Source organism: Arachis hypogaea, chromosome 13 (assembly GCF_003086295.3).
Source record: "Arachis hypogaea cultivar Tifrunner chromosome 13, arahy.Tifrunner.gnm2.J5K5, whole genome shotgun sequence".
NCBI classification, from domain to species: Eukaryota; Viridiplantae; Streptophyta; class Magnoliopsida; order Fabales; family Fabaceae; genus Arachis; species Arachis hypogaea.
Window position 1 is genome coordinate 38,325,806 of NC_092048.1, and position 19,442 is coordinate 38,345,247.

The window sequence follows — 19,442 nt, forward strand, 5'->3', positions numbered from 1 at the left end:
AATCCTAATGGTTCAAGAGTTCTATGTAAACGCATGGATCACTAGGAACCATGATCAAAGTATGAACCCAAATCCAAAAAATTGGCTTACAATGGTTTGGGGGAAATACTTAGATTTCAGTCCGAAAAATGTAAGGTTCGCGTTCAACTTGCCAATGATGCAAGAAAACGTACGCCCCTACACTAGAAGGGTCAACTTTGATCAAAGGTTGGACCAAGTCCTCATGGACATATGTGTGGAAGGAGCTCAATGGAAAGTTGACTCAAGAGGCAAGCCGGTTCAATTGAGAAGACCGGACCTTAAGCCTGTAGCTAGAGGATGGTTGGAGTTCATCCAACGCTCTATCATTCCTACTAGCAACCGATCCAAAGTAACTGTGGATCGGGCCATCATGATCCATAGTATCATGATTGGGGAGGAAGTGGAAGTTCATGAGATTATACCTCAAGAACTCTACAAGGTGGCTGACAAGGCCTCCACTTTGGCAAGGTTAGCCTTTCCTCACCTCATTTGTCACTTCTGCAATTCAGCTGGAATTGACATAGAGGGAGACATCCTCATTGATGAGGACAAGCCCATCACTAAGAAAAGGATGGAGCAAACAAGAGAGCCCACTCATGGACCTCAACAAGAGCATGAGAAAATTCCTCATCATGAAATCCTTGAGATGCCTCAAGGGATGCACTTTCCTCCACAAAACTATTGGGAGCAAATCAACACCTCCCTAGGAGAATTAAGTTCCAACATGGGACAACTAAGGATGGAGCACCAAGAGCACTCTATCATTCTCCATGAGATTAGAGAAGATCAAAGAGCTATGAGGGAGGAGCAACAAAGGCAAGGAAGAGACATAGAAGAGCTCAAGAACACCATTGGTTCTTCAAGAGGAAGAAGACGCCACCCTCACTAAGGTGGACCCGTTCCTTAATCTCCTTGTCTAGTTAATTTTTCTGTTTTCGTTCTCTATGCTTTATTTTTATTTATGTTTGTGTTTTATTACATGATCATTAGTGTCTAGTGTCTATGCCTTAAAGCTATGAATGTCCTATGAATCCATCACCTTTCTTAAATAAAAAATGTTCTAAGAATAAAAGAACAAGAAGTACATGATTTCGAATTCATCCTTGAGCTTAGTTTAATTATTTTTGATGTGGTGGCAATACTTTTTGTTCTCTGAATGAATGCTTGAACAGTGCATATTTTTTGAATTTGTTGTTTATGAATGTTAAATTTGTTGGCTCTTGAAAGAATGATGAAAAGGAGAAATTTTATTGATAATCTAAAAAATCATAAAATTGATTCTTGAAGCAAGAAAAAGCAGTGAATACAAAAGCTTGCAGAAAAAAAGGGGCAAAAAAAAGAGAAAAAGAAAAAGAAAAAGAAAAAGCAAGCAGAAAAAGCCAATAGCTCTTTAAACCAAAAGGCAAGAGCAAAAAGCCAATAACCCTTTAAACCAAAAGGCAAGGGTAAAAAAAAGGATCCAAGGCTTTGAGCATCAGTGGATAGGAGGGCCCAAAGGAATAAAATCCTGGCCTAAGCGACTAAACCAAGCTGTCCCTAACCATGTGCTTGTGGCGTGAAGGTGTCAAGTGAAAAGCTTGAGACTGAGCGGTTAAAGTCGAGGTCCAAAGCAAAAAAAAGAGTGTGCTTAAGAACCCTGGACACCTCTAATTGGGGACTTTAGCAAAGCTGAGTCACAATCTGAAAAGGTTCACCCAGTTATGTGTCTGTGGCATTTATGTATCCGGTGGTAATACTGGAAAACAAAGTGCTTAGGGCCACGACCAAGACTCATAAAGTAGCTGTGTTCAAGAATCAACATACTGAACTAGGAGAATCAATAACACTATCTAAATTCTAAGTTCTTATAGATGCCAATTATTCTGAACTTCAAAGGATAAAGTGAGATGCCTAAACTGTTCAGAGGCAAAAACCTACTAGCCCTGCTCATCTAAATTGGAGCTAAGTTTCATTGATATTTTGGAATTTATAGTATATTCTCTTCTTTTTATCCTATTTGATTTTCAGTTGCTTGGGGACAAGCAATAATTTAAGTTTGGTGTTGTGATGAGCGGATAATTTATACGCTTTTTGGCATTGTTTTTACATAGTTTTTAGTATGATTTAGTTAGTTTTTAGTATATTTTTATTAGTTTTTAAATAAAAATCACATTTTTTGACTTCACTATGAGTTTGTGTATTTTTCTGTGATTTCAAGTAATTTTTGGCTGAAATTGAGGGACTTGAGCAAAAATCTGATTCAGAGGCTGAAGAAGGACTGCAGATGCTGTTGGATTCTGACCTCCCTACACTCGAAATGGATTTTCTGGAGCTACAGAAACCCAATTGGCACCTCTCAATTGCGTTGGAACTTAGACATCCAGGGCTTTCTAGCAATATATAATAGTCCATACTTTTCCCGAGTTTTGACGACGCAAACTGGCGTTCAAATGCTAACTTCCTGCCCTATTCTAGAGTTAAACGCCAGAAACAGGTTGCAAATAAGAGTTCAACGCTAGAAACAGGCTACAACCTGGCGTTTAACTCCAAAAAGAGTCTCTACACATGAAAGCTCAATGCTCAGCCCAAGCACACACCAAGTGGACCCAGAAGTAGATTTCTACATCATTTACTTATCTTATGTAACCCTAGCTACTAGTTTAGTATAAAAACTATTTTTAGTGATTTATTTCATATCTTTTGGATAATTTTATGTTCAGAGATCACGTTTAGGGGACTGACCATTCGGCCATGCCTGGACCACTTTCACTTGTGTATTTTTCAACGGTGGAGTTTCTACACCCCATAGATTAAGGTGTGGAGCTCTGCTGTTCCTCATGAATTAATGCAAAGTACTATTGTTTTTCTATTCAATTCAAGCTTATTCTTATTCCAAGATATTCACTCATACTTCAACCTGATGAATGTGATGATCCGTGACACTCATCATCATTCTCGCCTATGAACGCGTGCCTGACAACCACTTCCGTTCTATCTGCAATAGCTTGAGCGTTTATCTCTTGGGCTCCTGGTTCAGATCAGAGTCTTCGTGGTATAAGCTAGAATTATTGGCAATCATTCTTGAGATCCGAAAAGTCTAAACCTTGTCTGTGGTATTCCGAGTAGGATCCGAGATGGGATGACTGTGACGAGCTTCAAACTCACGAGTGCTGGGCATAGTGACAAACGCAAAAGGATCAACGGATTCTATTCCAACATGAGTGAGAACCGACAGATGATTAGCCGTGCAGTGACAGTGCATTTGGACCATTTTCACTGAGAGGACGGGAGGTAGCCATTGACGACGGTGATGCCCAACATACAGCTTGCCATGGAAAGGAGTGTGAATGATTGGATGAAGACAATAGGAAAGCAGAAGTTCAGGAGGAACAAAGCATCTCCATACGCTTATCTGAAATTCCTACCAATGAATTGAATAAGTATCTTTATCCTATTTTATATTTTATTTATATTTTAATTATCAAAATCCCATAACCATTTGAATCTGCTTGACTGAGATTTAAAAGGATGACCATAGCTTGCTTCAAGCCGACAATCTCCGTGGGATCGACCCTTACTCACGTAAGGTTTATTACTTGGACGACCCAGTGCACTTGCTGGTTAGTTGTGCGAAGTTGTGAAGAAGAATTGAGATTATGAACGTGCGTACCAAGTTGTTGGCGCCATTGAGATCACAATTTTGTGCACCACCCCCAAACTCAACATCCTCAATAAATCTTGCATTTCCTGTTTCAAAAATAGACCTTGATGCAGGATTGTAAAACTTGTACCCCCGTGAATGCTCAGCGTAACCAACAAAGTAGCAATTAATTATTCTTGAGTCTAATTTTTTTTATGCAGCCTATAATGTCGTGCCTCAGCTGGACATCCCCAAATATGCAAATACTTTATACTGGGTCTTTTTCCAATCCAAATTTTATAACGGGTTTTGTTAACTACTTTGCTTGGCACCCTATTAAGGATGTACACTGCGGTCTTTAAGACTTTTCCCCAGAGTGATTCAGGCAAAGAAAAATGACTAATCATACTTCTCATCATGTTCTTAAGAGTTCAGTTCCTTCGTTCTGCAACACCATTCATGCTAGGTTTGCCTGGCATGTATGGTGTATTGCGGAACAATACCACACTCCTTTAGAAAAAGAGCGAAAAGCCCGGGACGTAACTCACCTGAACCGTCATATCTTCCGTAGTATTTACCACCATGATCAGATTTGACAGCTTTAATTTTCTTTCCAAGTTGAAGTTCAACTTCAGCTTTGTAAGACTTGAAAACGTCCAAAGCTTGGGACTTTTCATGAATTAAATATAGATATCCGTAATGAGAGTAATCATCTATGAACGTAATAAAATACCGTTGCCCATTCCAAGAGACGGTAGGAAATGGGCCACATATATCGGTATGTATCAGTTCTAAGACATCTTTAGCTTTCTCAGCACCTAATTTCCTTTTGTTTGTCCTTTTCTCCTTTATGCACTCAATGCAAACTTCAAAGTCTGCCAAATTTAGAGGTCCAAGAATTTCATCCAACACGAGCATCTGAATTCTCTATTTAGAGATGTGACCTAGACGTTTGTGTCATAATGCCGAATTCTCATTTAGTTTTTGTTTTGTACATGTTTGCAGTATTTCATTATTATAGAAATTTAAATCAAGACTATATAGATTATCCACCAAACGGCCAGAGCAAATATTATTTGAATTATAAAAGAGACTGACTTTATTGTTTCTGAACAAACAAAAATAACCTGATTTGTCCAAACGAAAAACAGAAACTAAGTTCTGTCTAAATGACAGTACATAAAATGTCTCAAATAAATTCAAGTAAAATCCACTTGTGGAACATAATCTAAAGGTTCCTATAGCTTCGACTGCAACTATATTACCGTCTGTCGTCACATAGATGTATCTTTCAGCATCAGTTGGCGGTCGGCTCCACAGGCAACCCTGCATAGTAACACTTACATGAGTAGTAGCATCAGAATCTACCCGCCAAGTATCAACAGGTGCATAACTTAAACTAGCCTCAGAACAAACGAAAGTAAGAATCATACCCTTCTTTACATGCCAAGTGGCATATTTGGTACAATCCTTCTTCATGTGTTCTACCTTCTTACAAAAGAAACAAGTTGAAACTTGATCCTGTTTCTTAGCTTTTTTCTGTTGAGAAGGTGCATCTGCAGTGGTATCATGCTTTCTTTTATACTGAGAAGATGAAACCATGTGAGCACTTTCAGTCTTATCTTACTGCAACCTCTCTTCTTCTTGCACACAGTGACATATAAGCTCATTTAGGGACCAAGTATCCTTCAGAGTGTTATAACTCACTTTGAATTGTCAAAGTGTGCAGGAAGGGAGATCAAAATGAAATGCACGAGTAAATTTTCAGACAACTCTAACTTTAGTGATTTCAAGTTAGAAGTAAGATGAGACATTTTCATAATGTACTCCCTTATGTTCCCTTTGCCTTTATACCTCATGGAGACAAGTTTGCTCAAAAGACTACTTGCCTCCATTTTTTTATTCTTAGCAAAGAATTTTTCAACATCTTTCAGAAACTATTTTGAGTATAGCATCTATTAAATCCTAAAGTTTAAATAAAAATAATATCTAAAGTCCAAAAAATAATGTCTAATTTTATTCTCATTTAATTTCAAATGAAAAATAATTATAACTTATTTAATTTAGTATTTATAACAATAAATAAAATAATAATTATATAAATCATTTAATTTAAAATAACATAATTTATAATTATAATTAATATATATATATATATATATATATATATATATATTAAGTATAAATAAATTAAAAAATTAAATAATTTCCTAACAACCTTATCCTCCATTTTTAATAATATTGTACGAGAATCATGTGTGCTCAAAAGCCAACATTTAGTTTTCTCATGTTTCTCAATTAGGACGGTTATAATTGTGACAAGTATAATTTAATTGGCTTCTTATCTTTTAAAATCTTACTTTTACCCGTTAATTAGAATTTTATGAGATCATCTTATATTTTTCATCTCATATATCTCTTTATCTCTTCTCATTGCATCTTTTTATAACGAGATAATATTTAATTTAGTTTCTGAACTTATATGTAAGTTTTAATTTAGCCTTTAAAGTTTCAGTTATTTTTATTTAATCCCCAAACTTTATAAATATAACTCATGTTAGTCCTTAAAATAATTTTTAACGTACAAACATTAAATAGAACACTGTCGTGAACAGCTAGATGCCACACTAAACTTTATAAAATGATGTCGTTTTAGTTTTGTTACTCAAATAACCCAAAAATAATATCGTAAATGGTGTTTATTAAAATTTTACCTAATAAAATAAGTGATACGATGCCGTTTTTGAGTTATTTAAATGCCAAAATCAAAACTGTATCATTTTACAAGTTTTAACATAATATTTGATAGTCTATAACAGCGCTCTATTAACGTTTTTATACTAAAAATCGTCTCGAGGACTAATATAAGATACATTTATAAACTTTAGGAATTAAATAGAGACAATTAAAATTTCAAAAACTAAATTAAAACTCGTATATATATAAATTTCGGACACCAAATTGAATATTAACTCTTTTATAACTTATAATTTATTTGTACTTTTTTCTTCTAGCTATTGGTAAATAGGCATAAACTTATTATTTTCATCATTTCACTCATTACATACTCATAATAGTTGGAACCCTCGTTAGGTCCCTCTCCAACCTTTTCATCTGATCTCTTTCTTCAAAAATATGGTACTATTAGATCTTATTTTAAAATCTATAAATTAAAATTTATTCAAGAATTAAAAAAAATTTGTTTTAAAATAAATAAAAATAAATAATTTAAACTTCTTTAAAAATTTTAATTCTCAATTTTTTCTTATTTATAAATCAAATAAAAAAATCTAATTTTAAAATCAATTCTCATATCAATTTAATTTAACATATTAAATATTAAAAATATTTTTATTTATAATAAAATATTTTAGTTTTGTCTAACACTTATTTAATCCTCTTTCTTCCCCTTTTTACCCTAATTGACATATATTTCAACGTGCTACTGGGAAGTTGTAAAGTCAGCCACCATTACTCTATTGTCACCATTATCATCACTTGCAGTATTCAATGAGAATATGATGATTAAGTATATATGACCCAAAAAAGTCACTATATATATTACTAACTCAAATATTATATATCTAATGATAATAAAAATAAAAAATTTGAGTAGAAAAATATTTCACAATTTTAACAATTATAAACAAAATTAATGACAAATTTATATGAAGTTATATTAAATGTAAAAAGTGTAAAACAAAAAGAGAAAAGCTCTGGGCTTGTATGCTTTACAAGTTAATTAACGAATAAACCCCAAAAACGCGATGCAAGGTCTACGTTCTTCTTCTTCTTCCTCTTCCTCTTCTTTTTCTTCTTTTCTTTCGTTTCTTGTCTTCTCTTTCTCCTTCTTCTTCTTCTTACTGCACGTTCTTCTTCCTCTTCCTCTTCTTCTTCTTCTTCTTTTCTTTCGTTTCTTGCTTTCTCTTTCTCGTTCTTCTTCTTCTTGCACGTTCTTCTTCTTCTTCCTCTTCTTCTTCTTTTCTTTCGTTTCTTTCCTTCTCTTTCTCCTTCTTTTTTTTGCTGCACGTTCTTCTTCTTCATTTACGTGCTTTTCTCTCTATTTTCTTTCTTCGTTATTCTCGATTTTCATTGTTTTTGACATCAAGCTCTGAAATCGTTTTTGAAGAAGAAGAAGCAGCAGAAGATGATGAGGAGAAAGAGAAAGAGTTCTGAAATATGTATAAGGTGTACTTCAACGAATTTTGGGTGTATTTCTTAAATCATTTGGGTGTATTTTTGTAATCCTTTAGGTGTATTTCTGTAATTCTTTGGGTGTATTTCTGTAATCGTTTGGGTGAATTCCTGTAACCGTTTGGGTGTATTTCTGTAATTCTTTGGGTGTATTTCTGTAATCGTTGGGGTGTATTTCTGTAATCGTTTGGGTGTATTTCTGAAGTTCCATTATCTTTAAATTTGGCAAGAAAATTGTTTTCATGGAGGAAGAAGAAGAAGAGTCGTTCATAATGCATGGTGAGTAGCGCGCTTTGGAAACAGGAAGTTGTTGAATAACATACGTTTTATTTACTCTTGAATGTGAAAGTGTGTAATGCGTTAATTAAGTGTAATGCGTGTGTTTTATTGGACTTGTAAGACTTGTAAGCCAAAAAGACTTGTATGTGTAGCAGGCCCCAAACAAAAAACACATAAGAAAGGAGACAAATATATTTACGGCAAATATAATTAAACGCCACAATATTCATTAGATCTAAATTTTTGTAACAAAAAAATTTTCATATTTAGTAAACGTCTTATCCATTAGATCTAAATTTTTGTAGCAACATTTAGATAAATATTTAGAATAAGGTGCACAAAAAAATATGGAATAAAATTTGATCTTTAGATTTTTTTTATTTTTCAAAAAAAAGTGGTTATTCACAATAAAAAAATTAAAAAAATCACTTAGACAAAAAATACTAAATTTTAAGAATGAAAAGATTTTATTTTTCTAATAATAATTACAAAAATTTGTATCAAAATTTGATCTCTAAAATTATTTTTTAGAATATATATTTAATATCTAATTTTTTTTATCGTATTTTCAAATTTTTCATGGCTTATTTTTTGTTAGTATCTTTGAAATTTGTTTTGTCAGTTATATAAATTTTTGAATACTATTTTAGTAATTTATTCTAATATAAAATTCAAATTAAATGGAGACCTAACATAGAGTGCCAAATATTATAAATAATTTTAAATTAAATCATTATGGAATATGGTTCCATAAATATTAATATATTATTTTGTAAAATTTAAAATGAAATTGAAATGAAAATTAGGATTGGAAATGCGCTACATTTCAATTTCGCATGCAATCCAACAACGTATTACACAAAAATTCTATATATATAAATGAAGTTTTTCGAAAAAATCTGCTAGTGGAGGAAGACCTCCTAAGGATAAGAGACAGGACTAAAGAGAGAGCTAAAAAAGGATCTTTCGTGTATAATCTTGCATAATTTCGAATGTTATCAGTTTCGGTACGTAGACCAAATAATACAATGCAAGCAAAAGTTCATAGATTCATGGAAATATAGAACAGCATATAAGTTATCATGCTTGCATATCCACCATTTGAGTCTCTAACAATTATTCCAATAATAACATATTCGATTTGACCTATGGACGAATATATATATAGAGGTAAATTCTACCCAATCCCCTCTAAAATAACATGTAAGTTACTTTTTATCATGTGTCAAATTTTAATTAGTCATCATCTTAACCATAGTTAGATTATTTTGTAATTTATTATTTGAGATGGGTAATGATATAATTTCTTAAAATATTAAAATCCCACTTCCGTTAATTGAAGCACATTTTTATTCCTCCATTCTTTCTTCGTCGCATAGCTTCCGTCCTTCCAAGTATCGCCGTCGTGACAAGAAGTGCCAACATCGTTAAATTTTCGTCGTAACTTTGCCATTCTTCCCAGTATAGCCAGTGCTAACCTTATTGCTATCTCATATCCTCTCATTCGATCACTTTCTCTGCAGTGCATCACTTCTTATCAACATAATTAATTGTTAGTTTGGTTATTAAATTTTTTTTATTAAAAAAATATCGACAGTGATACAAAATAACCCAATTATGGTTAAAATAATGACCAATTAAAATTTGACACATCATGAATGATAACTTACATGTTATTTTAGAGGAGGTTGGGTAGCATTCACCACATATATATATATATCAATTTCAAAATTTCAACTATCAGTTTTATATTATGAGACTCGTAATTCTAATTAACTTTTTATGCAATATTATTAATGATTAAGATTTGATTTAAAAAATGTGACACTACAAAAAAAAAGTGATTTTGTTAAGCGTTACTGAAAAAGGAAAATTAAAAAAAAAAGTGAGTTTGTATGTTAAGCATTATTGAAAAGGAAAATTGTTGGAGTATTTTAGGTGAAAATTTTAAGAATTATTTTGCTAACAATTACTACTTTTAAAGAAGAAAGATTTTGGTAAGAAGATAAAAATTTAAAATATTCAGTATATTTATGGCGTACGTGTTTATTGGAAAAAAGATTAAATTTTTTTTATAAAATTAAGGGTAAATCACACTTATAAACCAAACAGAGCTCAAAATTACACGATTCTGCTAAAAGAAAAATCGTTTCGAATCAGCCTCATTCGAATTATCCATCCCAACACTAATTCGAATCAGACCGATTCGAATGATTAGAAACACACAAATCAGATTTATGTAATTCGAAGCAGTCTCATTCGATTTATGCATGCATGTAAAGTTTTAATAATTCGAAACAAGCTGTTTCGATTTACTCTTTAGTTTTGTTTCTATATAATTCGAATGGGGCTGATTCGAATTACTATACATTGAACTATTAGTCTATTACAAATTTTTATAGTACCCTAAACATTTTTTAAGTCATTTTTTAAAATTATTTTATATGAAATAAAATATTTTTTGTGGTATAATTTAAATAAATTTATTAAAAAATATATTTACTCAAATTTTAAATATAATATTCTTCTACATAATTAATAATTTAAAAATTAAAAAATTATTTTATTTCATACGAAATAATTAAAAAAAGACTAAATTTAAAGATAAATATTCATGTAGTCAAATTTTACATAAAATATTCTATATAATCAATAATAATTTAAAAATTTAAAAAATTATTTTATTCCATACAAAACTGTTTTAAAAAAATGAGTTAATAAACTATTTAATTACGAGACTTTTTCAAAATATTCATGAGCTATCAAGAATGGGCTGAAGAGTATTTAATGGAATTTGAATTGATAGCTCATAAATATTTTGAAAAAGTCTCATAATTAAATAATTTGTTAGCTTTTTTTAATGCATGGAATAAAATATATTTTTTAATTTTTAAATTATTAATTTTTTTAATAAACTTATTTAAATTATATCACAAAAAAATATTTTATTCTATGCAAAATAATTTAAAGAAATAGTTTAAAAAATGTTAGGAGTACTATAAAGATTTGTCATGTCCTAGTGATTTGGGATTGTATGTACTCAAATTTTAAATAAAATACTTTACATAGTCAATAATAATTTAAAAATTAAAAAAAATATTTTTATCATTTACTTATCTAAATTATTGGGACATTATAAATTTTTATAGTACTCCTAATATCTTTTAAGCCTTTTTTTAAATTATTTTGCATAGAATAAAATATTTTTTAACTTTTAAATTATTATTGATTATGTAGAATATTTTATTTAAAATTTGACTACATGCATGAATATTTATCTTTAAATTTAGTCTTTTTTTTTAATTACTTTGTCTGAAATAAAATAATTTTTTTAATTTTTAAATTATTAATTATGTAGAATAATATTATATTTAAAATTTGAGTAAATATATTTTTTAATAATTTTTTTTAATATTTTATTTAAATTATATCACAAAAAAATTTTATTCCATGTAAAATAATTTAAAAAAATGACTTAAAAGATGTTTGGGGTACTATAAAAATTTGTAATAGACTAATAGCTCAATGTATAGTAATTCGAATCAGCCCCATTCGAATTATATAGAAACAAAACTAAGGAGTAAATCGAAACAGTTTGTTTCGAATTATTAGGACTTTACATGCATGCATAAATCGAATGAGGCTGCTTCAAATTGCATAAATTTGATTTGTGTGTCTCTAGTAATTCGAATTGGTCTGATTCAAATTAGTGTTGGGATGGATAATTCGAATGAGGCTGATTCGAATTATATAAAATTGTGTCTCTGATAAATCCTGGTAACAATTTTTCTTTTGGCATAATGGTGTAATTTTGAGTACTGTTTGGTTTATAGGTGTGATTTACCCTAAAATTAAAGTAAGTTAACTAGTATCTTTAACAAAACTTAAAAAATGGATCTTTTCAAATTTATTTATTAATTAAGGGAATAAAATGCGATCTCTCATAATTAATTTTATAAGTAGGACAAAAATAAATATAAAAGAAAGAACAATAAAAAAATTAGAAATCACATTTTATATTCTCAATTTTTTTTAATAATTAGAGAATCTATTCCCCAAAACTTATACTTTAAAATGCAGATTTAAAGTCAATATTTTTTTTTGGTGATAGTTTAAAGTCAATATTATTATTAATCTAAGATATCTACCTCCTAAAGAAGGAAATAATAAATAGCTATTGAATTTCAAGTCAATTCATAGGAAATTTTGTACCTGGGCTAGAACGTGACAGTCGTAGAATGCAGAAAAACTGACCAGGAATTGAGTTAAACTCATTGAATGTTGGTACTTGACTTCTCGTTGGATAAATAGTACCAAAGTTTGGGATGATGAGTTAAAAGTTAAAACTTAAAATCATTAAACTCGGTTTTGAATTTTCCCGTTACTTGTCCAATAAGGCAACTGCAGTGTTTTATTTTTGATATAGATATGTGTTAAGGTATAACTAATATGTTACTGTGCTAATATCAATGAAGTATGGATACTTCGTTGAGTTAACGTGTTTGTATGTTGAAAATATTTTAGATACGACACTCATCGATACTCATTCAACACGCATGTTTACTATGTCTAACCGTGTTTTAATAAAAAAAAATTTTTTTCGGACATATTTGGACACACTAAAATACCATTCAGCGTGTCAAATCTTATTCTTAATATATATTCTTAAAATAAATTTAAAAATAATATATATTATTATTTATTAAAACAAAAATATTTTAAATACTTTATATAATTAAAATAAAACATTAAAAATAATTAAAAAATTAATTTATGTTTTAATATCAATAAAATATCAAAATATCGTTACGATTTATCTAAAAAATACTTTATATTTTATATGTATGCATGTCCCGTGTCTTATAAGATTTTAAAATTTGCGTGTCGGCGTGTCATGTGTCGTGTCGTATCTCGTATGTGAGTCATTATTGTCCGTACATCATAGGCTAATATGTATTTAAATAACATACATGTTAATATTACTAATTAAAAAATTTATATAAAAAATAAGTAGTGTTTAAATTTGTAATGTATTTATTATTTATTTATTAAATAAAATTTAAATTTTCTATTAATAATGATCTCGGCGTGTATTCTTAATATATATGTTAGCTAAATCAACTTTGTTTTTACTCAAGTTGATGATGATAATGATAAACAACAACAAAAAAATTGTAATACACTTTTACTTTTGAGAATGTCACTCTACAAGGATTTTTTTTTCTGTATTATTAATATACACGAATTTATAAAAAAAAAATATTATCAAAACAAGAATAACAATATTTATTCAATAATAATAATAATATTTTAAATATTTTTTAAAATTAAGTACGTACGTATTGAAATTTTATATTGTTTTGTCAATTTTTAGGTGGTTCGATATCTAGTAGTTTGGGAGTGAAACCTACTCCTCTTTATAAGTACCCGTTTTTTAAAAGTGCATCAAAACATCTTCAATTAGACGGGTAATGGGATAGAAGATAAAATAAAATTTGTAAATCAATAAAAGAAACGAATGAATAAAGTTTTCGAAAAGAAAATGTGCTAAAATAAAAAAAGACTGTGTTGAAATTAAAAGAAAACAGTAAAGTGCCTTCAACTGGGTCAAAAGGCTTTGACATGAAAGTTAAAAGTGCAGAAATATAAATTAGACATTGAAATTAAATAATACTTGGAAGATAAACTTGCTTGAAAAATAAAGTTTACAAGAAAATAAGTTGAAAGAGTAAAAATATGGAAGGAACCCTACAGAAAAATAACTCGATCGCAGACTCAGGAATTCTCTGGAGATGTGAGTGTGCTTGAGTGTTTTCTGAGTTAAAGTTCCAACCTTTATTCCTTAAAACTTTCTAGTATTTATAATCTACTTTTGTAACTGATAATTAATTACTGAATCACAGTTTTAAATGCCTACTCCTGGATAACCGTTCCCGCTTCTTTGCCCATAAATATTACCCATGATTTCCTCGCATGATGAAAGCCTTTAACTTCTCCATTACCATAACTGCTCGATCCACCTATTCGAATATCTTGTTCAATTACTTATCTCGAATATCCGTCTAGTTGGACCATCCGATTTAATAAAGCATTTCGAAATCAAACCCATGTCAAGTTCCTCTTCGAATTGACCTACCTTAATTGAAAGTATTTCTTCGACTAACAAATTGCCCTCTTGGATTAACGTGTTTGCCTTCGATAACATTAGAAGATGAAACACTTAATCCAAATTCAAATTTCAAACTTCTTAAATCAGTAATAATTACCATTTAACTTCCTATTAATACTGATTCACTCGACATGTTTTCCGAAACCTGCACTTTCTCTTTCCACCACTTTGCCTTCTTCGCAAAGTTACCTCTTTCGCGTTCCTTCTGTAATAATCGCTACAATATTTCCTTTAAATTAAACTTTCTCATCCTTGTCTAATTTTTCCAAACCCTTGCTTTCTGATTTTTGCTTGCATCAATCTTCCACACAACCTTTATCTCTTCAAACTCCCTTTTTCTTTGTTCTGCAATGGCCACTTCCTCTTCTCATGCCGCTGCCCAAGACAAAGAAAAAGGTCATGTTATACCACCACCAGCCCCACCAGCTCTTCATATACTAAATTAAGTTAATGATGAAGTCATTGACGATCCTCAACTTCAAATTAATGATACCAGAATCTTAATTCTTTTCACAGTAGGCGCATATACCAAGGTTGCAAAAATCGAACCGATCAATGAACCGGTGAGGCAACTGGTTCACTGGTTCAGTGGTTCAACCAGGGTTCAACCGATTTAATTAAATATTAAATAAAATTATTAAAATTCAATATATAATTTTAAATATTTAAATTCAATAATTTCTAAGTCAAAAAATTTTAATATGAAAATAATTTTAGAGATATACTTCAACATGAGACTAAAAGGTATTATACCTCAAAATTTGACATTAGTAATTTTCTTAAAAAATTTATTAATAAGGTTTGGTTAACTAATGTATACTAGTTAAACATAGATAAAATTACAACTGCACAATTATAATAACTCATAACACTGAACCAAAAATTAGAAAGATAAACACGGTGGATACAACTTGTTCTTAATGCATAATATAATTTTTTTCTACAATAAAACTAGAAGCACTAATACTGGATAGGTTAAGATGCTCAATAAAAACATTAACAGGGATAATATATTCATATTAATTAACACAAAGTCTCTCTATTATTTAGATATAAATAATATCAATGAAAACAAAAAATAGGCAAATCAACACAGGAACATATCGGCGAATGCCATGATTGATTGAATTGGGTGAGAAATTTGCCATGGCTTAAGAAGCTGATCCAAATTCAAAATTCTGAAATCCAAATTACAAATTACATACAAAATCCAAAATCCAGAATCCAACCTTTATAATGATTAATTCATATAATTTAGAATTCAAATCAAGAATACATAATAATTAATTCATATAATTAACTCTTTGTGAATGCTCCATCTTCAATGTACAACAAAAAAAAACTAAAATTAGTAAAATAATCAACAAACTCCACCATAAAACTAAAATAATCAAATTCCACAATAAAATCAGGAAACTTCACAGCAAAATTATGAACAAATTAACTCAGTAAACTTCACGGTAAAACTAAAATCAGCAAACTCCACAATAAAATCAACAAACTCCATAGAAAATTATGAACAAAATTAATTCAGCAAACTAATTAACTATTATCACAGAAAATTAGGAACAAAATTAACTATTATCAGAGGGAGCTCAAACAGGGGAGAAAGGAGACACAGCGGCGAAGAAGAAGGGGAGTGCTTACCGGTGGCGAAGAGGAAGGGGAGTGACGGCGGCGACAGAAAAGACGGCGACACCGGTGAATATAGAGAAAGAGCTCGAACAGAGGAGAGGAGATGCGGTGGCTGTGGGGTCTGCGGGGCTGTGGTGGCTGCGGGGCTACAGGGATACGGTGGCTGTGGAGGTTGTGGTGGCTGCAGGTTCCGGGGCTAGGGGGCTACGCCGCTAGGGTTCTTTTCTTTGTCTTTCTTTGAAATTTCAAAGAGAAGAGATGAGTGGGACTGGGGGCTGGGGGGACTGGGCATCGGGTAGCTATTTAGGGTTTTTTTTAAGGGGTCAAAACGGCGCCATTTTGGAGGGAGTCACTAAACCAGAAAACCTCTAAAAAATCGGTCGGTTCTACCGGTTCAACGGTTAACCACCGGTTTGATCGATTTTTTGCCAGGCAGTTTTTGAGGTCGACCGAACCGTCTGATGACCAGTTTTTGATTAACCCGGTTGAACTGGCCGGTCCGGTTCGATTTTCAGAACTATGGCATATACCCATTGTTTCCTTTGACCTATTGAATCCCTAGAGAGGGCAAACAAGAAACTTTCCTTCTTCCCAAATGCTGAAGGGGAAAATTTGTTAATTAACTAGGCCCTCAACATTGCTTTCTTCGTTAATCAAAAACCTTTCAGAAATAATCCAAAGGTTAATCCTCGAGGATTCGACTTCACGGCCTAGTATCAGTGCCTTGCACCCACAAAAAAATGCTTACTGGGGGGGGGGGGGTTTAGGGATACAGGAACTACTAAGACTCTCTTATTTCTCACCTACAACGCTCCCTTGGATGATTGGAGCTGTGACTTGTTTTTAGAATAGGACAACTAACAACTTCCACCTCCCTTGTGGAATGATCAGTATGTCTCTTTTAGACGTAGCCGCTATCACAAGGCTTCCAATAAGTCCTCCAGATTGTACTCTTGACATGCAACCTGAGCGCCAATATAGCATTTCCTTAACCAATTCTTATAGTGATTTCATTGCTTATAACATGGGTGAAGAAGGCACTGATATTACAGATGATGAGTACATAGACTTTTTATTTTATTGGCTGACTGCAATCATTTTCTGTTCTCAAAGCGTTCAGATGTCAAAGTTCTTTCTTCCTTTTGCTGCCCTGCTTCATGAAGGAAATGCTCTTAATTTGGCCAAACTTCTTCTAGGGCATATTTTTGAAGAGCTTGGTCAATTCGTCCATTGCCTCCGAAACAATAGTATAATCAGTACAGGAAGCCCTCTCTGGCTTCTCCAATTATGGCTTAGTGCCATTTTCAAAAAATTTATGACAAAACCTGGAAGCGATGGTACTGATAAACAGCACATCGAAGGCTTCCGATTGGCTGATTACAAGCCCAATTTTTCGAACACACAATCGGATGAAGACCGATTTTGGGCTGTTTTTTCTCTCTTTCCTTCTTGCAAGGATTTTGACAATGACAACCTCAATTTCGCTCCTTTTATGCGTTGAAATTGTGGTCCTACATGGCTTAATTGTTTACTCTTCCCCAACGACAATGAAGAGAATGAGCTTGCAAAACGGAATTGGGCAAACTTGTTAGCCGTCCAAGTAATTCCTACAGGGTTGCCCCAACACAAAAAAGAAAAATTCAAAATAACCCTGTATGCTCCTCATTTATCAGCCAGGCAACTGGGGTTTTCTCAAGCAATCCTAACGCCACTACCTCGAAATGGTGACCCATTCTGCCATATTACTTTGACTTCTCAAGAAGATTTCAACACTTGCCTCTTAAAGAATCAGCAACGCAAGGAACGTTTCAAATTCTTGGTCTATTATCGTAGCTCATACATTACCAAATCTTGCTTTGAATGGTGGGCTGCTTACTATTCAAGGTATACTCTTACCCTAGAGGAAATTCAGCAGTCTGCTATTCGAATAGCCCCTGCTGCTGAAAGTTCCCCAAAAAGAACTCACAAAAGAAAGGCTGACACTGCTCGACAGCCACCACACAAAAGCCGAAGGACTCCCACTAGGACCTCCAGAAGGGTAACCATTTCTATTTATATTTATGCCCTTTAACTTGAAATATTCTAAAAATTGCATTTACTTAATAACTCTTAATTTCGAGTTTTTATCAGTTACGACTGCAACCATCAAGTGAGAGCTCCGAAGGGAGTGAACAAACCATTAAGGATACCCTTGCTGCTTCTTCTCCATCAGAAGATACAGCTGATTCGGATCCTGACCCTTAATTAATCCGAAAATCAAGATTCATTCAGGTACCATTATCATTTCTACATATATCTCTTTCGAGTTAAGACAATTCTTAACTTATAACTGTATACTTTTCAAATCAGCTAACCACTACTGCTCACTCAATCACTTCCCATGTGGCATCCAATCAACCACTTCTACAACAGCATCATGATCAAGGACACTCTACATCCCATGATTCGATCTAAGCCACAGGGTCAACTCAGCCACTTCAAGCTGCTCTTCCACCTCTCCGTATAACACAGGTGGTCGATTTGACAAAAGATCATTCATAACATTTTCCAACACAAACTCAGATACTTGAGTCAACCTCACCAAACAACCAAGCTGCACTTTCTGCTGAAAACCAAGTGGCTCCAGACTCTGACTCTATTTCTAAAATTGCTGAAACTTCTAATCCAGACTCTCCTCGATCCAGGGTCTTAGAAACCCCTTAAGGATTCTCCAGTCCCGCTCAACAGAATGAATTTCAAACTCCCCCTGAACAGAGGTCTAGAAACTCAGGTGCTTCTACCACACCTCCAAGTGCTACTTTAGCCAGCTTGATCTCTGTCTTAAACCAAGCTATATAGGAGGATGAAGTGCCTGTACCAGTATCAACATTTCCAAGACCTTCTACATCAAGATCTTCGTTTGAATTGAGTGTTGATACTCGAGAACAACTTCGTTCTCTTCTTAAACTCCTGGATCACCCACCTGTTGCTTGGATCAATGATGCACTTCTCAACCAGCTCTTATCTGATCTTCTAAATTCTGCCTTTGAACTCCCAGCTTCTACTCCATATTCTGCCATAGTCCAACAATGCAAACAACTTGCCAATGACAGCGTAGCTTCCCAAAGCAAGCTCCGAGAGATCAAAAATGAAGAAGCTAAGATCAAAATCGAAGTGGAGGGTTGCATTACAACCCTTCAACCAATCAAAGCTTCCCGTGAAGAATTCGATTTAAGAATCTCTCATGCTATTTCTGTTCAAGCTTTTTACGACAAGGAAGAGGCAAGACTTGAAATAGAATTAGCCCAAATCAATGAAAAGTTTGCCAAAATACGCCAAAGACGAACTGATATAGCCAAACCTCTAACTACTGTCCAGCAGAAACAACAACATCTCATCCAAGAGATTGTTTCAATTGAGACTAAGCGAGAAGAATATGAAAAACAACTTAAGACAATCCAATTCGACAAGTTTAAGCAGGTCGAGGCACTTACAGCTTTGTACAACAAAAGGGCAAAACTGCGTTCAGACTTGGCAAAACTTCTG